This window comes from Vicugna pacos, chromosome 3, assembly GCF_048564905.1.
Source record: "Vicugna pacos chromosome 3, VicPac4, whole genome shotgun sequence".
Taxonomy (NCBI): domain Eukaryota; kingdom Metazoa; phylum Chordata; class Mammalia; order Artiodactyla; family Camelidae; genus Vicugna; species Vicugna pacos.
The window spans coordinates 51,284,497-51,299,316 of record NC_132989.1 but is presented as its reverse complement, the minus strand read 5'-3'; the positions used below and the strand labels follow the sequence as shown (position 1 = coordinate 51,299,316).

The 14,820-nt window shown below is 36.4% G+C and overlaps 1 long non-coding RNA gene across 3 annotated transcripts in view; it reads right to left on the bottom strand.

Annotated features, from left to right (window-relative positions):
- LOC140695612 (uncharacterized) overlaps positions 1 to 14,820 on the bottom strand; it is a 29,509-nt gene that overhangs the window by 3,533 nt on the left and 11,156 nt on the right. For all 3 annotated transcript variants that reach the window (XR_012071289.1, XR_012071291.1, XR_012071290.1), the window contains exons 5-7: positions 9,841 to 10,145; positions 6,636 to 6,730; positions 2,711 to 2,774 (exon numbers count right to left, since the gene is read on the bottom strand). This is a non-coding gene — a long non-coding RNA (uncharacterized lncRNA). The remainder of the gene's footprint in view (positions 1 to 2,710; positions 2,775 to 6,635; positions 6,731 to 9,840; positions 10,146 to 14,820) is intronic.

Here is a 14,820-nt window from a genome sequence, read left to right as displayed (position 1 = left end):
GAAACTATCCTAGTGTTGCGGAAAAATATGTTATAGCTCGGTGTTACAGCTCAGTAGTGACAGCAACCTGGACCCCAGGGAGAGACCAAGCAGCACTTGGAGAGTTGGAGAACTCAGGTTCTCCAGCGGGCCCAGAGGAGTTAATACTCCAAGCTCTGGACCCCATCTGTAGGTTTACACAGGACTTTATAGACTGCCCATTTACACTTTGCAACATCATATGCAAATAAAGTATAACAGAAGTTGACCAACTAGGAACAAGCTTTGTAGAAATAGACCAATCAGGAGGGAGACAAATAACCAATCAGGAGTGAGGGAAACAGACCAATCAGGAGTGAGAGAAATAACCAATCAGGAGTAAGCTCCATGCAAGCGAAGTACTACAAATGGACCATTCAGAAGTTAGGTACATGGACCAATCAGTAGTGAAGGAAATAACCAATCAGGAGTGAGGGAAATAACCAATCAGGAGTAAGCTCAGGGAACCAACAGAATTTTAGGGGTAAGTAAGCCGTTTCAGAGGCAAAAAGTGAGATAGAGCTTCCCGGTCAGGGAACCAGATGGTGCTGGCAGGAGAGTAGTGGCCTGGGGGTCCTGCTGGTCTTTTTAGTGGGCTTCCTGCCTCACTAGTCCAGGGAACGAACCATTTGAAATAGAGGGACAGTGGCCAATTCAGACATGGCAACATAAAGGTGAAATAAAGAAGTTTTCAGACATTAAAAAAAAAAAATTCATCACCCAGAGCACCTGCACAAGTTATAGAAGTACTTCAGACTAAAGAGTGATGCCAAGTGGAAATAATGACATATAAAGCAATAAAGAGCACCAAAAATGAGGAGATGGAACTTAAGACCCACAGAGAAATATGTGCGATTTTTAAAAATTATTTCAGTCTCATTAAAAGATAATTCATTGTATAAACAAAAATAAAGAAATATTGTAGGATTCATAAGTTATATAAAGGCAAAATGTATGCCAACAATAATGGAAAGGCCAGGTAAAGAGAAATGGAAGTGCTATTGTAAATGGCTTGTATGTGAAGTGATAACATGTCAAAAATAGAATCTGATGGTGACATACCATGAGCCCTAGAGCAGCCTCTAAAACAGCAACAACAATTTAAAAAAAGCCAAGAAAAAAAAGTGGAATCATAAAAAATATTCAATTAATCCAAAAGGAGGCAGAAAAAGAGAAGAAAGGGAATAACAATGGGTAAGACAAAAAAGAAAACAAGTAACAAGGTGATGATGATTTACACCAAACTATATTAATCATCACACTAAATATAAATAGGGAAACATTACAATTAAAAGGAAAAGATAATCAGGTCTGATGCAAAAGGCAAGAACCAATTAAATACTGCCTACAAGAAACCTGGTTTAAATATAAATGCTAATGGGCTAAAAGTAGAAGATTGAAAATGATATGCCTATACTAATCAAAAAAAAAGCTAGACTGGCTACATTAATAACAGTCCAAATAGGCTTCAAAAAAAGGACATCTGAGATAAAGAAGATTATTTCTTAGTGATAAAGGGGTTAAATTCATCCAGAGTATTTAAGAATCCCAAACAATTATGCACTTAAAAATAGTGTCTAAAAGCATGAAACAAAAAGTCATAGAACTGCAAGGAAAAAAGGCATATCCACAGTTATGCTCAGAGGTTTTCATACTTGTTCTCAATAATTTGTAGAACAAATAAATAGAAAAATCAAGAGTATAGCAGACTCAAATAACACTATCAACAAACTTGACCTAACTGACATTTATAGAACTTCCCTCTAATTGTGGTAGTCTACAGTCTTTCAAAGTGCACATGGAACATTTATCAAGATAGACCAGATCCTGAGCCATGAAAAAAGTGTCAGTAATTGTTAAAGGATCCAAGTCATACGAAGTATGTTTCTGATCACGATGGAATTAAATTAGAAATCACTAACAAAGATACCTGGAAAATCTCTAAATATGTGAAAACCAAGTAACACACCTTAAATAACCCACAGATCAAAAACAAAGTCAAGAGGAAAATTAGAAAGTGTTTTGAACTAAATGAAAGTAAAAAAAAATCAGAATTTGCAGGATGACACTAAAGCAATGCTTATAATACTCCTGTATTAAAAAGAAGAAAGTTCTCAAATGAATTCAAATTCTACCATAAGAAACTGAAAAATAAAGAACAAATTAAACCCAAAGTAAACAAATAAAGGAAATAATAAAGACCAGAGAAGAAATTAATGATACAGAAAACATGAAAACAATAGAGAAATCAATAAAACCCAAACTGACTTCTTTTAGAAGATAAAGAAAATTGATAAATCTCTAGCTAGACTGACCAGAGGAAAGGCACACATCGCCAATATCTGGAACAAGAGAGGTGATATTACAGATTCTACAGATACTAAAGGTATAGTTATAAATAACTTTATGCCTGTAAGTTTGACAGTTTGGATGAAATGAACATAATCTGGTAAGTCAGATTACAAAAGAACTCTTAAGAAGTGATGGTCATCCAAACAAGCCTAAGTCTATTGAAGAAACTGCATTTGTGGTTTCAAATCTTCCCACAAAGAAAACTTCAGGCCCTCTGACTTTGGTGGTGAATTCTACTGAGCATTTAGGGGAGAACTAATTCCAATTCTAGGCAAAACTTTCAAAAATCAAAGATAAGGGAATACATCCCAACTTATTCTATGATGCCAGCATTACTCACCATTTATCGAAATTTCACCGTAGCATCTACCAAAACATACCTTATATTCACGAGGATATGGTAACTGTGGGGTAAATGACAGTTCAGTTAGTACTCTTTGCATTGCTGAGGTGGTACAGTCCTTTTTGAGTGAGTGACTATACCAAAACAGTAACTGAATAACAGACTAACGTCAATATAGAGAATTTTAATAGAGGCTGAGAACATTTGTTAGGGTAGGCTATCAAAGAATTCCATGAGCTTAAAGCAATAAATAACAATTTGTTTCTGGCTCATGGAAGGTTCAATGTGGATTTTCCTTTTCAGGAGGCTGTGCTGGAATGTTCTCCTTCAAATGATGAACTCAGGGATCCAAGTTCCTCCCACTTTCTAGTTCTCTATGAGGTCTTGTCTTGCAGCAAGTCAGTTGGGGAGAGAGTGCAAACCTTTACACTGCATGTTTCTGGCCAGCACCGAAACAGATCTAAGGGCACTTCTGCCTACATCTTACTGACAAAAACCCGATCCTATGCCTAGATGCAAGGGGAGCACAGTATGTAGTTGTGCTGCATGCCCAGGAGGAAAATAAAACAATCTGGTAAATACAGCATTGTATCTGCCACAAATATTACGAGTACTTTGTGTAACAGCATCAGGATCCACAGACTAAAACCATGATCCATATCTAACAAGATGACACGGGTTTAAAAAAATTCTAAAAACCAACTTATATCAAAATGGCAAAATAACAAAGATATGACTGAACATCAACTAGTTAAAATATGGATCGAATGTGTATGAATTTGAGACATTAACTGAAGTATGAAATCCAGGTTAATTTAAGATTTTCTCTCTGCACCATTCAGACTATCCTGAAATAATCGTGCTCAGTCTTAATTGTTGCACCAGGAGAGCCACTGACTAATGGGCACAGGCCTAAGGATAATATAACTAAGATGGAAAGAAAATCTGAATTTTTTCACATTATAATTAGTTGAAGGAACTAGGAAAGTTTATACTGAAGGAACGATATAGGGGTGAAAAGAGAGCTGTCATAAAATATTTGAGTGAGGGCATCATTTGAAACAAATCATACTTATTTTTTTATGATTCTTGAGATTAGTATAAGGATCTTTAGAAGGAAAATGTGAGCTCAAAATAAAGAAAATCCTTTATAAATAATTGGAGCAATGGTTCCCAAAATGTGATTGAGGAACCTCAGGGACAATCTGAGATCTTATCAAGGAATCTGCAAGTTCACAATTTATTTAAAATAATACTAGGATGTTATTTGCCTTTTAGATTCTCATTTTCTTACCAGTGAACAGTGAAGTTCTCCAGGGGCTACTTGACATGTCAAATCACAAAAAAGAAGATGTAAGAACCCCTTATAGAGCAAGACATTAAAGAGATTTGAAAAAAGATAAAAACCATTTTATTTTTCTCACTATAATTTTTGAAAATATAATTGTTTCAACTTTATTGAGGTATGATTGACAGATAAAAATTTTATATACTTAGGGTGTACAACATATTTTAATATATGTATACACTGTGAAATGATTACCACAATCAAGCTAACATACCTATCACCTCACCTTTGTGCGTGTGTGTGTACGTGTACGTGTGTGTGTGTGTGTGTGTGTGTGTGGTATGAGAACGCTTCAGGTCTATTCTCTTAGCAAATTTCAAGTGTACAGTGCATCATTATTAACTGTAGTCACTATGTTGTACATTAGGTCTCCAGAACTTATTCATCTTAAAACTGAAAAAGCCAACATCTCCTCTTTCCCCCTCCCACCTCCTCCAGTCCCTAGTAGCCACCATTCTACTTTTTGTCACTATGAATTCAACTTTTTAAAAAATTCCACATATAATTGAGATCATGCAGTAGTTGTCTTTCTATGTCTAGTTTGTAATTATCAAAAACTTAAAATGTTTGTTAATATCTAATGGGATTATTATTGTCATTTTAAATGAACTAATTATTTAAATACCTTATTTTAATTTCTAATAAGTCAGTGGATTGCAGATCTATTAATCTGTATCTATCAAGTCATAGCTCTTTGTGATGCTTAGTAAGTTCTAACAGTATAAATGGATTGTGAGACAAAAAAGTTTAAGACCCACTGAATTAGAGCTATACAAAATGAGATAGATTGCCTCAGTAGATAATAAATTCTCTTTCACTGGAGGAGCTAGTTGGTCAGTTTTTAGGGATATGGTGGGAAGCATTCAAACTACAGAGATTTGGGTTAGACAACCACTGAACACTTTTCCAAATCTGAAATTTAATGAGGCAAAAGCTCTGTAACCCATTAATTTCATAAAATATAAACTTGATTAAAATTTATTTTGTCTAACATCCGTTTAGTGTCAGAGCCATAGTTAGAATTCTGGTGTCTTTCTCCTAGACAACTATTATTCCTTCCCCTAATCCTATTCCCATAGCTAACAACCTTGTGTTTACTTCCAGGCCTTGGCCAGACAAATAAATGGACTGTGTTCTGTTCTAACCAGAACCATTCATGAGCTCACTGGCTAAGATGTTTGTTGACTTTCTTAGCACTCCTTAACTGAATAGACAATAAATCTCTTGGACTTCTCACGTATTGTTTACCCTGACTCTTGCTTTCTATTTATGTCTAAGGCATTCAAAGTATACAGATTGAATTCTGATATGTGGGTGGGAAGAGAACAAGAAAGAAATCAGGTGATGATATTACCTAGTCTTTGGGTCATTCATGGCGTGGTATGAGTCATAAAACACTAAAGCACAAACAATTGTACACCAACAAATACTTTCCCAAATAATGGACCTGAACATAAAAGGTATCTCAGATGAATGCCATGCAAATTCCTGAAGGGACTGTAATAAATCAGTAAGTATGGCATGCTCTGAGTATGAAGATACTGCAGGCGCAAACCAGTTAGGTACTCTCATGTAAGTGTCATAATATTCAAGCATCATTGTTGGTGTCAAAAGTTTGGGTCAATTACATATTCCTTTATAATGTCCATGGTTCAGAAACTTGTACCTACATTTCATTGCCAAAATGAAAAAGTCAAGAGTAAAGGCAAAAATCCTAAGGTGAAATTCAAGCAATAAAATAAAATTGCCCAGGGGATACTTGCAATGACACCAGACAGCAGAGGCTGATCTGAAAAATAGTTTCCCACTAGTCAGCAGGTGTGATTTCATGGTTGTCCCAAACTTAAACAGTAGAGATAATTTCAGTAGTCACCAAAAATGTATGAATTATTATCTGGATACGTAAAGAGAAAGTGGTCTGAATATTATGATCCCTGGTCGTCATATGGTAGGTATGGAAAAGTCTTCTTTTGAATCCTAGAAAACTGAAGGCCAGTATACCATTTTAAATGTTTTGATAATAGATTTGCTTACAGAGAGCTGGCATTGTCATAATTTTCACTCACATACACAGAACTTTCTTGCATCGTTCTTGCAAGTTTTCTGTAATTTGCAATTAGACAAAAATTTATTAAAATAAGATCTTATCATTACCTGCCATAAAACACGCCAATGCTTTCCATCATACTTAGGATAAAATAATATCCCTCCCATGTCCTACAAGGTTCTAGAGACTTTAGCCCCTGCCTATCTCTTCAACATTAACTGATAGCATTTTACCCCTTGCTCAGTATACTTTAGTCATAAGTTTTTCCCATGTCCTTCACATGGCAAATCTTCTCTGCCTCGTTGTCCTTGAACTTGCTAATCTCTTCCCAAGATATTACTTTCCAGGATCTTGTAAAGCTGATGTTTTCTCAAAATTCAATCTTAGCGTAAGTGTCATTTCAAGTAGGCTTTTTCTGGCTTGATTGAAATAATCTACCACACACACACACACACACACATACAAAATCACTTTGCCCTGATTGCTCTCCTTGTATCATTCATCACAGTTCACAAACATTTCCTTACCTATTTATTATTAACTCTCTTCTAAACCAGAATAGTTTCATATTTACAGTTTTAGCATGATAAAGGTTTAATAAACATTTGTTGAATGAATCAATCTGAAAGAGAGCCACAGAATAGTTATCATTATAATTATCATTAGGATAGCTACCAATTATTTGGATAGTAATATGCTAAGTCCTTCATGCATGACGTTATTGTAGCCTTACCTTACCTACTATACACTTACTTTCTATATCCTTACCTTACCTTTCATAGTGTGATGGGCAACTTCTGAAATGACTCCCACTGAACCCTACCTCCTGATATTTATGCCATCATGTCATCTCCTTCCCTTGTGTGTACTGGCTGGTCCTAGTGACTTGTCTCTAGTAAACAGTATGTCAAAAGTGGTGGTGGTGGGTTGATAAAAAAAATAGTAACTTCACTGAAGTGAATCCTGATGCATACAACCTTCCAAATTATCAGATTTAATGACACTGACAGTGTATACTGATGTCATGTACCCATGATATGATACAATGGAAAGAACAAATCACTTCTGTGTTATCCTTTTCATAATGCAAAACCTCAACAAAACCATGATAAAATATCAACTAATCCAAATTGAGGGGTGTTCAACAAAATAACTACCAGTTCTTGTAAAAAATGTCAAGATCATGAAACACAAGGAAAGACTGAGGAATTATTACATATCAAAGAGACTAAGGAGACATGACAACTAAATGTACTGTGACATCATGAATAGGATACTGGGTGGAAAAACTGTGAAATCTGGATAAAACTGTACTTGAGTTTTTTTTTTTTTTTAAAGTGATATGTCAATTCCAAGATTTGGCTATAGAAGACTATGACTTCCATCTGACTTGTACTTACTCTTGGGCTCTTCCTGCTTGCTGCCCTGATAAAGCAAGTTCCATGATGTGAGCCACAGGGAAAGGCCCACATTGGCAAAGAATTGAGGGTGGCTTATGGTCAAATGCCAGTGGAGTCGCTGAGGCCCTTATTCCAACATCCCTTGAGAAACTGAGTCCTACCAACAACTGTAAGATTATCTCATGATTGAACTCAGAAGAAGATTCTTCTCTGTGTAAGACTTGAGAGGACTATAGTTGACACATTGATTCCCAGCCCTGTGAGACCTGGAGCCACAGAAGCCAGGTAAATGGCCTCCAAATTCCTGATCCACAGAAACTGGATGATAAATGTCATGTTAAGCCGTTAAATTTTAGATTAGTTTCTTATATAGTAATAGATAACTAAGACCCATTGTACTATATACAATTATTTCTATGTTTTTCAATGAGGAAAGTGGCTTAAAGTAGTTAGATAACTTGCCCAAATTTACATAATTAAGTGAGAAAATTGTAATTCAAATCCTGGTCTATCAAAGTCACAGCATTATAATGTGCTCACAAAGTCCCTTACAGTAACAGTTATATTGCTGTTAATGAAATCAGTCTAAATCAAAATAAAGTTTTACAAAGCATCTGAACCTATTGCCAAATGAATTAAAATTTAACATCTAACAATGTCAAAGTAAAACTACGAGTTTTTGCAGGTGATTACTCACCATAATCCAAATGGATAATATGTAATCCCATTTAACTAGTGGATTTTCTCAGCTACTTGGAGGTATTTTTGACTATTAACATTTAGTTGGCCCAGCAATGATAAACAAAAGTCAGACATTCTGTAAGGTTTTGCAGTGAGTCTGAAGGGCTTCAGGGCTGATTGAGGGAAAAGGTATAACCATGAGGTGGCAGTAGTACCACGAGCCTTATTTCAGCACACTTTGACAGGTTTACTTGGGGGGAAAGTCCCCCACAGCGTGACAGCATTTGGAAGCGTAAGCACGGGAAGGGATGTGAAGACTATCTAGAAGAAGGGAGAGGGGCAAGGGAACTCCCAGGGGACAGGGGGCTCAGAGAGGGCGCTTACATGTCTAAGAGCTGTCACTCAGGAGTCCATCAGGAAGTCTGGGTCAGCGGCCTCCAAAGGGCAGCAGCAGCTCTCAGTCTTTTATAGCCATAGGGTTCATTTTATCCATGGCTAGCAGATTTGGGGCATAGCAGGCAAGCTCAAAATGGATAAAATTCTGTTTATTTAGGCTATGTTGAAAACAGTTGATGTGTAAATTTTAGTTTGGCACCGGTGATCTTTGACCTAACAGGACCCAGTCTGCTGTGAAGAAATAAACAACTTAGGGGACACTAAAGTTCTTCTAAAGTTGACTAGGTCAATTGCAATAACTTGCCTTTAAAAACCTCTAGACTAAGATAGAGCCATAACTTTTAGTTCTCAAGTAACCCTGAACCACCACAGAAGTATTATTCAGGCTATGAGAGGCTCAAAGTTCTCGGAGAACAATGCTGGCTCCTTGCCAGACCTTACTGTAGCCTCCGCCCCAGGCACCTCCATGAGAAGGTGGGATTACCTCTAACCAAAAATAAAACCACCTCTTTAATTTCTGTAAGTGCATCTTATTCTGCTACTGACCATTATCAGTAAAGAACATATGGCTCTTTTCAATAAGATACAGTCTTCATTTCAGCCATTAGCCAGAGAGCACAATTTAGAATTGGAAATCTTGTGTGCTGAAAGTATAGATAAGACGTAACAGTCTAAGGGCAATGTTAGCCGTGAAGTCTTCTAAATTCTGTAAGCTCTGTCTTTAAGCCAGAATTCTAGAAATTAAGAGAAACTTAGTTGCTGACAGAAATATCTTTGCTAAGTTATATTTGGTATCTGTATTTTTTTTAAGGACAAACTATGTCACATTGCAGTAACAACTTACCACTCAAACTGTGGTGACTTAACATAATAAAGAACTTTATTTCTAGCTCCACTTCATGTTCAATGAAGATGGGAGAGTGTCTTCTATGCAATACATAGACACTCGGGGGCCCAGGTTGACTGAGGAGCTACCATCTTGTAGTTTTCCCATCTAAACCATACAGACACAGCAGTAGAAAAGAATCTGATCTAAAAGTGAACCGTTTCATTGGCCAGAATGACTAACATCTAACTTCAACGGGACTGGAAAATGTAAGTGAGGGGAGGGAACAGAGTATGTGATAAATATTATCTCTGTGACAGTGTCATTCCTATAAGGTTTTAAGGACTAATATGATAGACATACTAGTTTGCTATGCTGCTTTAACAAATTACTACAAACCAGTGACTCAAACCAGCACAGATTTATTACCTTACAGTTGTGAAGATCAGAAATCCAAAATTGGTCTCACTGGATTCAAGTCTAGGTGGTGGCATTCCTTGGCTCCTGGCCCCTTCTCTTCTTCTGTCTTCGAAGCAAGAATTGGGCACTTTTTCTCACATCTCGTCATTCTGACATGGGCTCTTCTGCTTCCCTCTTCCACCTTTCAGGATTCTCATCATTACATTTAACCGGATAATCCAGGATAGTCTATTTTAAGGTCAGCTGATTAGAACCTTAATTCCATCTGCAATCCTAATTCTCCTTTGTCACATAGGATAACATAGTCACAGGTCCTAGAGATAAGGACATGGACATTTTTGAGGGGCCATTTTTCTGCCTGTTGCAGTAGGATATGAAAAACATTTGTGCAGTTTTGTCATAACTGCTTTTGAAGATAATTATTATGTTATGCAATGACTTTTACATAAAATTCACATTTAAAAAACTATAAATCTTCCCTTTTATCGATTCATAGGAACGAAGTAACACAATATGTTTTCCTTTTAGTCTTAGAAACAAGGAAGAAGAGAAATTAATTCAGTAATAACATTGCCATATGCCGTTCAGTATCAGTTTCTGAAACAAGTAAATCCTGTTTTCCTAGGTAGTCCTATAATTTATTTCTCCTTAAAATAAATGCTCCCTGTTGCTTCCAGTGCTTTTAGAAGCAAAAAGTATTAATAAGTACATTAATAAAAAATAGATTAAAATATCAGCATTGCTGAATGAAAGAAATATTATATGAAAATATGAAAGTGAAAGGAAAAATAATGAACATTTTCAACATCACCCACCAGAATTGACTGCAACTGATGAAACTGCACTGAAAAATCATTATCACTTAACGTCCATCACTTACCTTACAGTTTGCTTGTGATATTGTACATTCTAAGGGTTTGGACAAGTTTATAATGACATGTATCCACCATTATAGTATCATACAGAGTAGTTTCATTGCCCTTAGAATTATCTGTGCTCTGCCTATACATCCTTCTCTTTCCCTCCCTCTTAATCCCTGGCAACTATTGATCTTTTTACTGTTGCCATAGTTTTTTGCCTTTTCCAAAATGTTATGTAGTTGGAATCAGACAATATTTAGCCTTTGCAGATTGGCTTCTTTCACTTAGTAATATGAATTTAAGTTAGCCTCCTGTCTTTTCATGGCTTGATAGCTCATTTCTTTTTAGTGCTGAATAATATCCGATTGTCTGGATACGCCACAGTTTATTTATCCATTCACCTACTGAAGGACATCTTGTTTGCTTCCAAAGCAAATTATGCTAAAAATTGCCAATTTTAGCAATTAGGAATAAATCTGCTATAAATATGTGTGCACGTTTTTTTGTGTGTGTGGATAGAAGTTTTCAACTCCTTTGGGTAAATACCAAGGAGTCTGATTGCTGGGTCTCATGGTAAGAGTATGGTTAGTTTTGCAAGAAGCTGCCAAACTGTCTTCCTAATTGGCTGTACCATTCAACATTCCCATCAGCAACAAATGAGAATTCCTGTTGTTCCACATTCTCTCCAGGACTTGGTATTGACAGTGTTCCAGGTTCTGGCCATTCTAATAGGTGTATCGTGGTATTTCATTGTTGTTTTAGTTTGCATTTTCTTGATGACATATGATGTGGAGCATTTTTTCATATACTTACTTGCCAATTATATATTTTCCTTGATGAAATACCTGTTAAGGTCTTTGGCTCATTTTAAAATCAGGTCATTTTCTTATTGTTCAGTTTTAAGAGTTCTTATATTTTGGACAGCAGTCTTTTATTAGATGTGTCTTCTCCAAATATTTTCTTCCAGTCTGTGGCTTATCTTTAGATTGTCTTTTGCAGAGCAGAAGTTTTTGATTTTAATTAATCCAGCTTATCAGTTATATCTTTCATGGATCATGCCTTTGACAATTAATCTAATGAGCCATCACCATCCTCAGGTTATCTAGGTTTTCTCCTATGTTAGCATACATGAGTTTTGTAGTTTTGCATTTTATGTTTAGGTTTATGATTCACTTTGGGTAATTGTTGTGAACTGTATAAAATCTGTGTCTAAATTCATTTTTTTTAACATGTGGATGTCCAGTTGTTCCAACATCATTAGTTGAAGAGATTATCTTTGCTTCTTTGGGTTGCATTGCTCCTTTATCACAGATTAGTTGACTATATACATTTAGATCTATTTCTGGGTTCTCTAGTCTGGTTTTTTTTTGATCTTTGTCTATTCTTTCACCAATACCACAATGTCTTCATTAATACAGCTTTATACTAAGTCTTGAAGTCTGGTAGCATCAGTCCTCCAACTTTCAACATTCTTCTCCTTCAATATTTTGTTGGCTATTCCGAGAATTTGGGGTCTCCATATAAACTTTAGAATCAGTTTGTCACACCCGTAAAATAACTGATCGAATTTTGATTGGGATTGCATGGAATCTAAGGATCAAGTTGGGAAAAACTGACATCTAGAAAATATTTTGTCTTCCTAGCCAGGAGCATAAATCTATTTTATTTAGTTCTTTTTTATTACTTTCATCAGAGTTTTGTAATTTTCCTTATATAGACATTGTACATATTCCGTTAGCCTTATACCATAGGATTTCACTTTTGGGTGTTAATGTAAATGGTACTGTGTTTTTAATTTCAAATTCCACTTGTTCATTTTTGGCATACAGGAAAGCAATTGATGTTTGTATATTAAACTTGTACCTTGTAACCTTACTATAATTGCTTATTCCAGTTTTTTATTCTTTTGGATTTTCTACATAGTTCATCATATCATCTGCAAACAAAGACAGTTTTATTTCTTCTCTCCTAGTCTATAATAAACTTTTAATTTCATTTTCCTGTATTATTGTATTAACTAGTAGTTCCAGTACGATGTTGAAAAGCAGTGGTGAGGATTTCCATTTTGTGAGAAAAATACACCCCTAATTGAACTGTTCTTGTTATAGACCTCATTCTCTGTTTCATTTAATGATCATATACATCCTATGTTCTCTGTAGTGAAGTTGCACTCAGAGGAAATGGGGTCCTGGCTTTGCACCCAGTTGGATGAGATGTTTTCTGTTAGTTCATAGATTAGCTTATATGTATTTAGTAGTTGTCCTGAGTCAAGTAGCCACTGTCTCCTAATTCTTGTGTGCCTGATACTCCAAGGACATCCTTACTTCTTAAGAGGTGACAAAAGATTTTTAGAAACCCTCTACTAGATGGCTGTCTTGTTCCTGTCACCTATTCTTTTCCAGTTCAAACTCTTGTCTAACTTTCTGGATTCAGATCTCTGGGTTAAAGTTAGTTGTTAATTGTCTTAGTCCATTGGGGCTGTTATAACAAGTATCACAGACTGGATCACTTATAAACAATAGTTCTGGAATTTAAGATTAGGGTGCCAGCATGGTCAGGTGAGGGCCCTCTTCTTTGTTGCAGACTTCTCTTGTTCCCTCATAGGGTAGAAAGGGCGAGGGAGCTCTGTGGACTCTTTATAAAGGGCACTAATTCCAGTCATGAGGGCTCCACTTTCATAACATAAGCACCTTCCAAAGGCCCTACTTCCTATTAACATCACCTTAGAAATTAGGATTTCAACATACAAATTTGGGAGGGACACAAACATTTAGACCATAGCATTAATATAATGATATCTTGAATTAGCCATCATATTCTGACTTCCATTTTGCCTCTGCCTTACTCCAGCTTTTGTTCACAGTGCATAACATAGTTGATCTCACTGCTTATGGAATTTCTGATTCTGCACTTGTGCCTCTCCTGCGGGCAAAGATTGTAACGTCTGAAACCATATTTGAGCATATGTAATTCTTAGTGTAAAGAATGGGAATCTAATCAGGTACCATGACTAGGTGACATTAATTAAAGAGAAAGACATTTCTCTCAGGAGTGAAGCTAAATTGGAGACAGCTAACCTGCCAGGTGACTGACTGAGTAGCTGATTAAAACAGAAGTAAGAGTAAGACTTTTATCAGTGATGGTATAAGTAAGAGGCTAAACATGAGAAAGCACTGGCTCCCCCAGGGTTCCATTCTTCCCACAGAATAGCACCAGGCAAGGGTCAGGCGGATCAGCACAGACTTCAGAATTGTCTCATTGCTGAGGAGACCCCTAGCAAAGGGCTCCTTTCCTTTTATTAACCCAGGTGTTTGGTGGAGAGGGAGAGATGGGTGCAAGGGGGAAAGTTCTGAATACTGAGTCAGAATGACGAAAAATATCCTCGAGGCTTTCCAATAATGTGGTCTCAGCAGAGGCACCTGAGAGAAGCCTTGGCCAAGTGCTCCGGATAAAAATGTCTCCAAACTGAGGTATTTGGGCTAGGACTTAAAAAAACATGCATATTAAGAGCATGACTGGGCAAGGGAGGAGCAGAATCCTTGAATGTAACTCCCTCCAGACTGATACCAGGTCTGCTGAGGAGAGGGCAGTTTTCTTCCATGAGATCTTCCAGGTAGAGCCTTTGTAATTACAAATGGTTGGGCTTAAAAGATCATACATAGGGTTCTGGCCTGGAGCTGGACTCCTCAATTACATATTATTACCATTTTCTGTGCCTTTTTTCTTTTTTTTGACATTTTCTTTATCCCTTAGCATATATAAAAAATAATGAATTTAACTAATATAATAGTTATTAAGGATCACACGGTGTATATAAAAATGTGAATGTGTTGAAGTGACTGAGTAATGAGTTTCCCTCCATTGTAGACTCCACTCCAACCTTCTTGGTTTCCTCAATAAACCCAACACATTTGCCTTGCATCTTTCCTGCAAATAGTCTGAAACACTCTGCTCCGATAGTCCTATGTCTCATATCTCGTTTTATTTAAATCTCTGCTCAAATGCCACTTCAGATCAACATTAATTTAATTTCAGTAAAATATGGAAACTTTGTTTCAATATAGATCTGTTCCATACGCCCTCATTTGTGCCTATATATGCTATAAACCCAGCAACATAGTATTAAAAA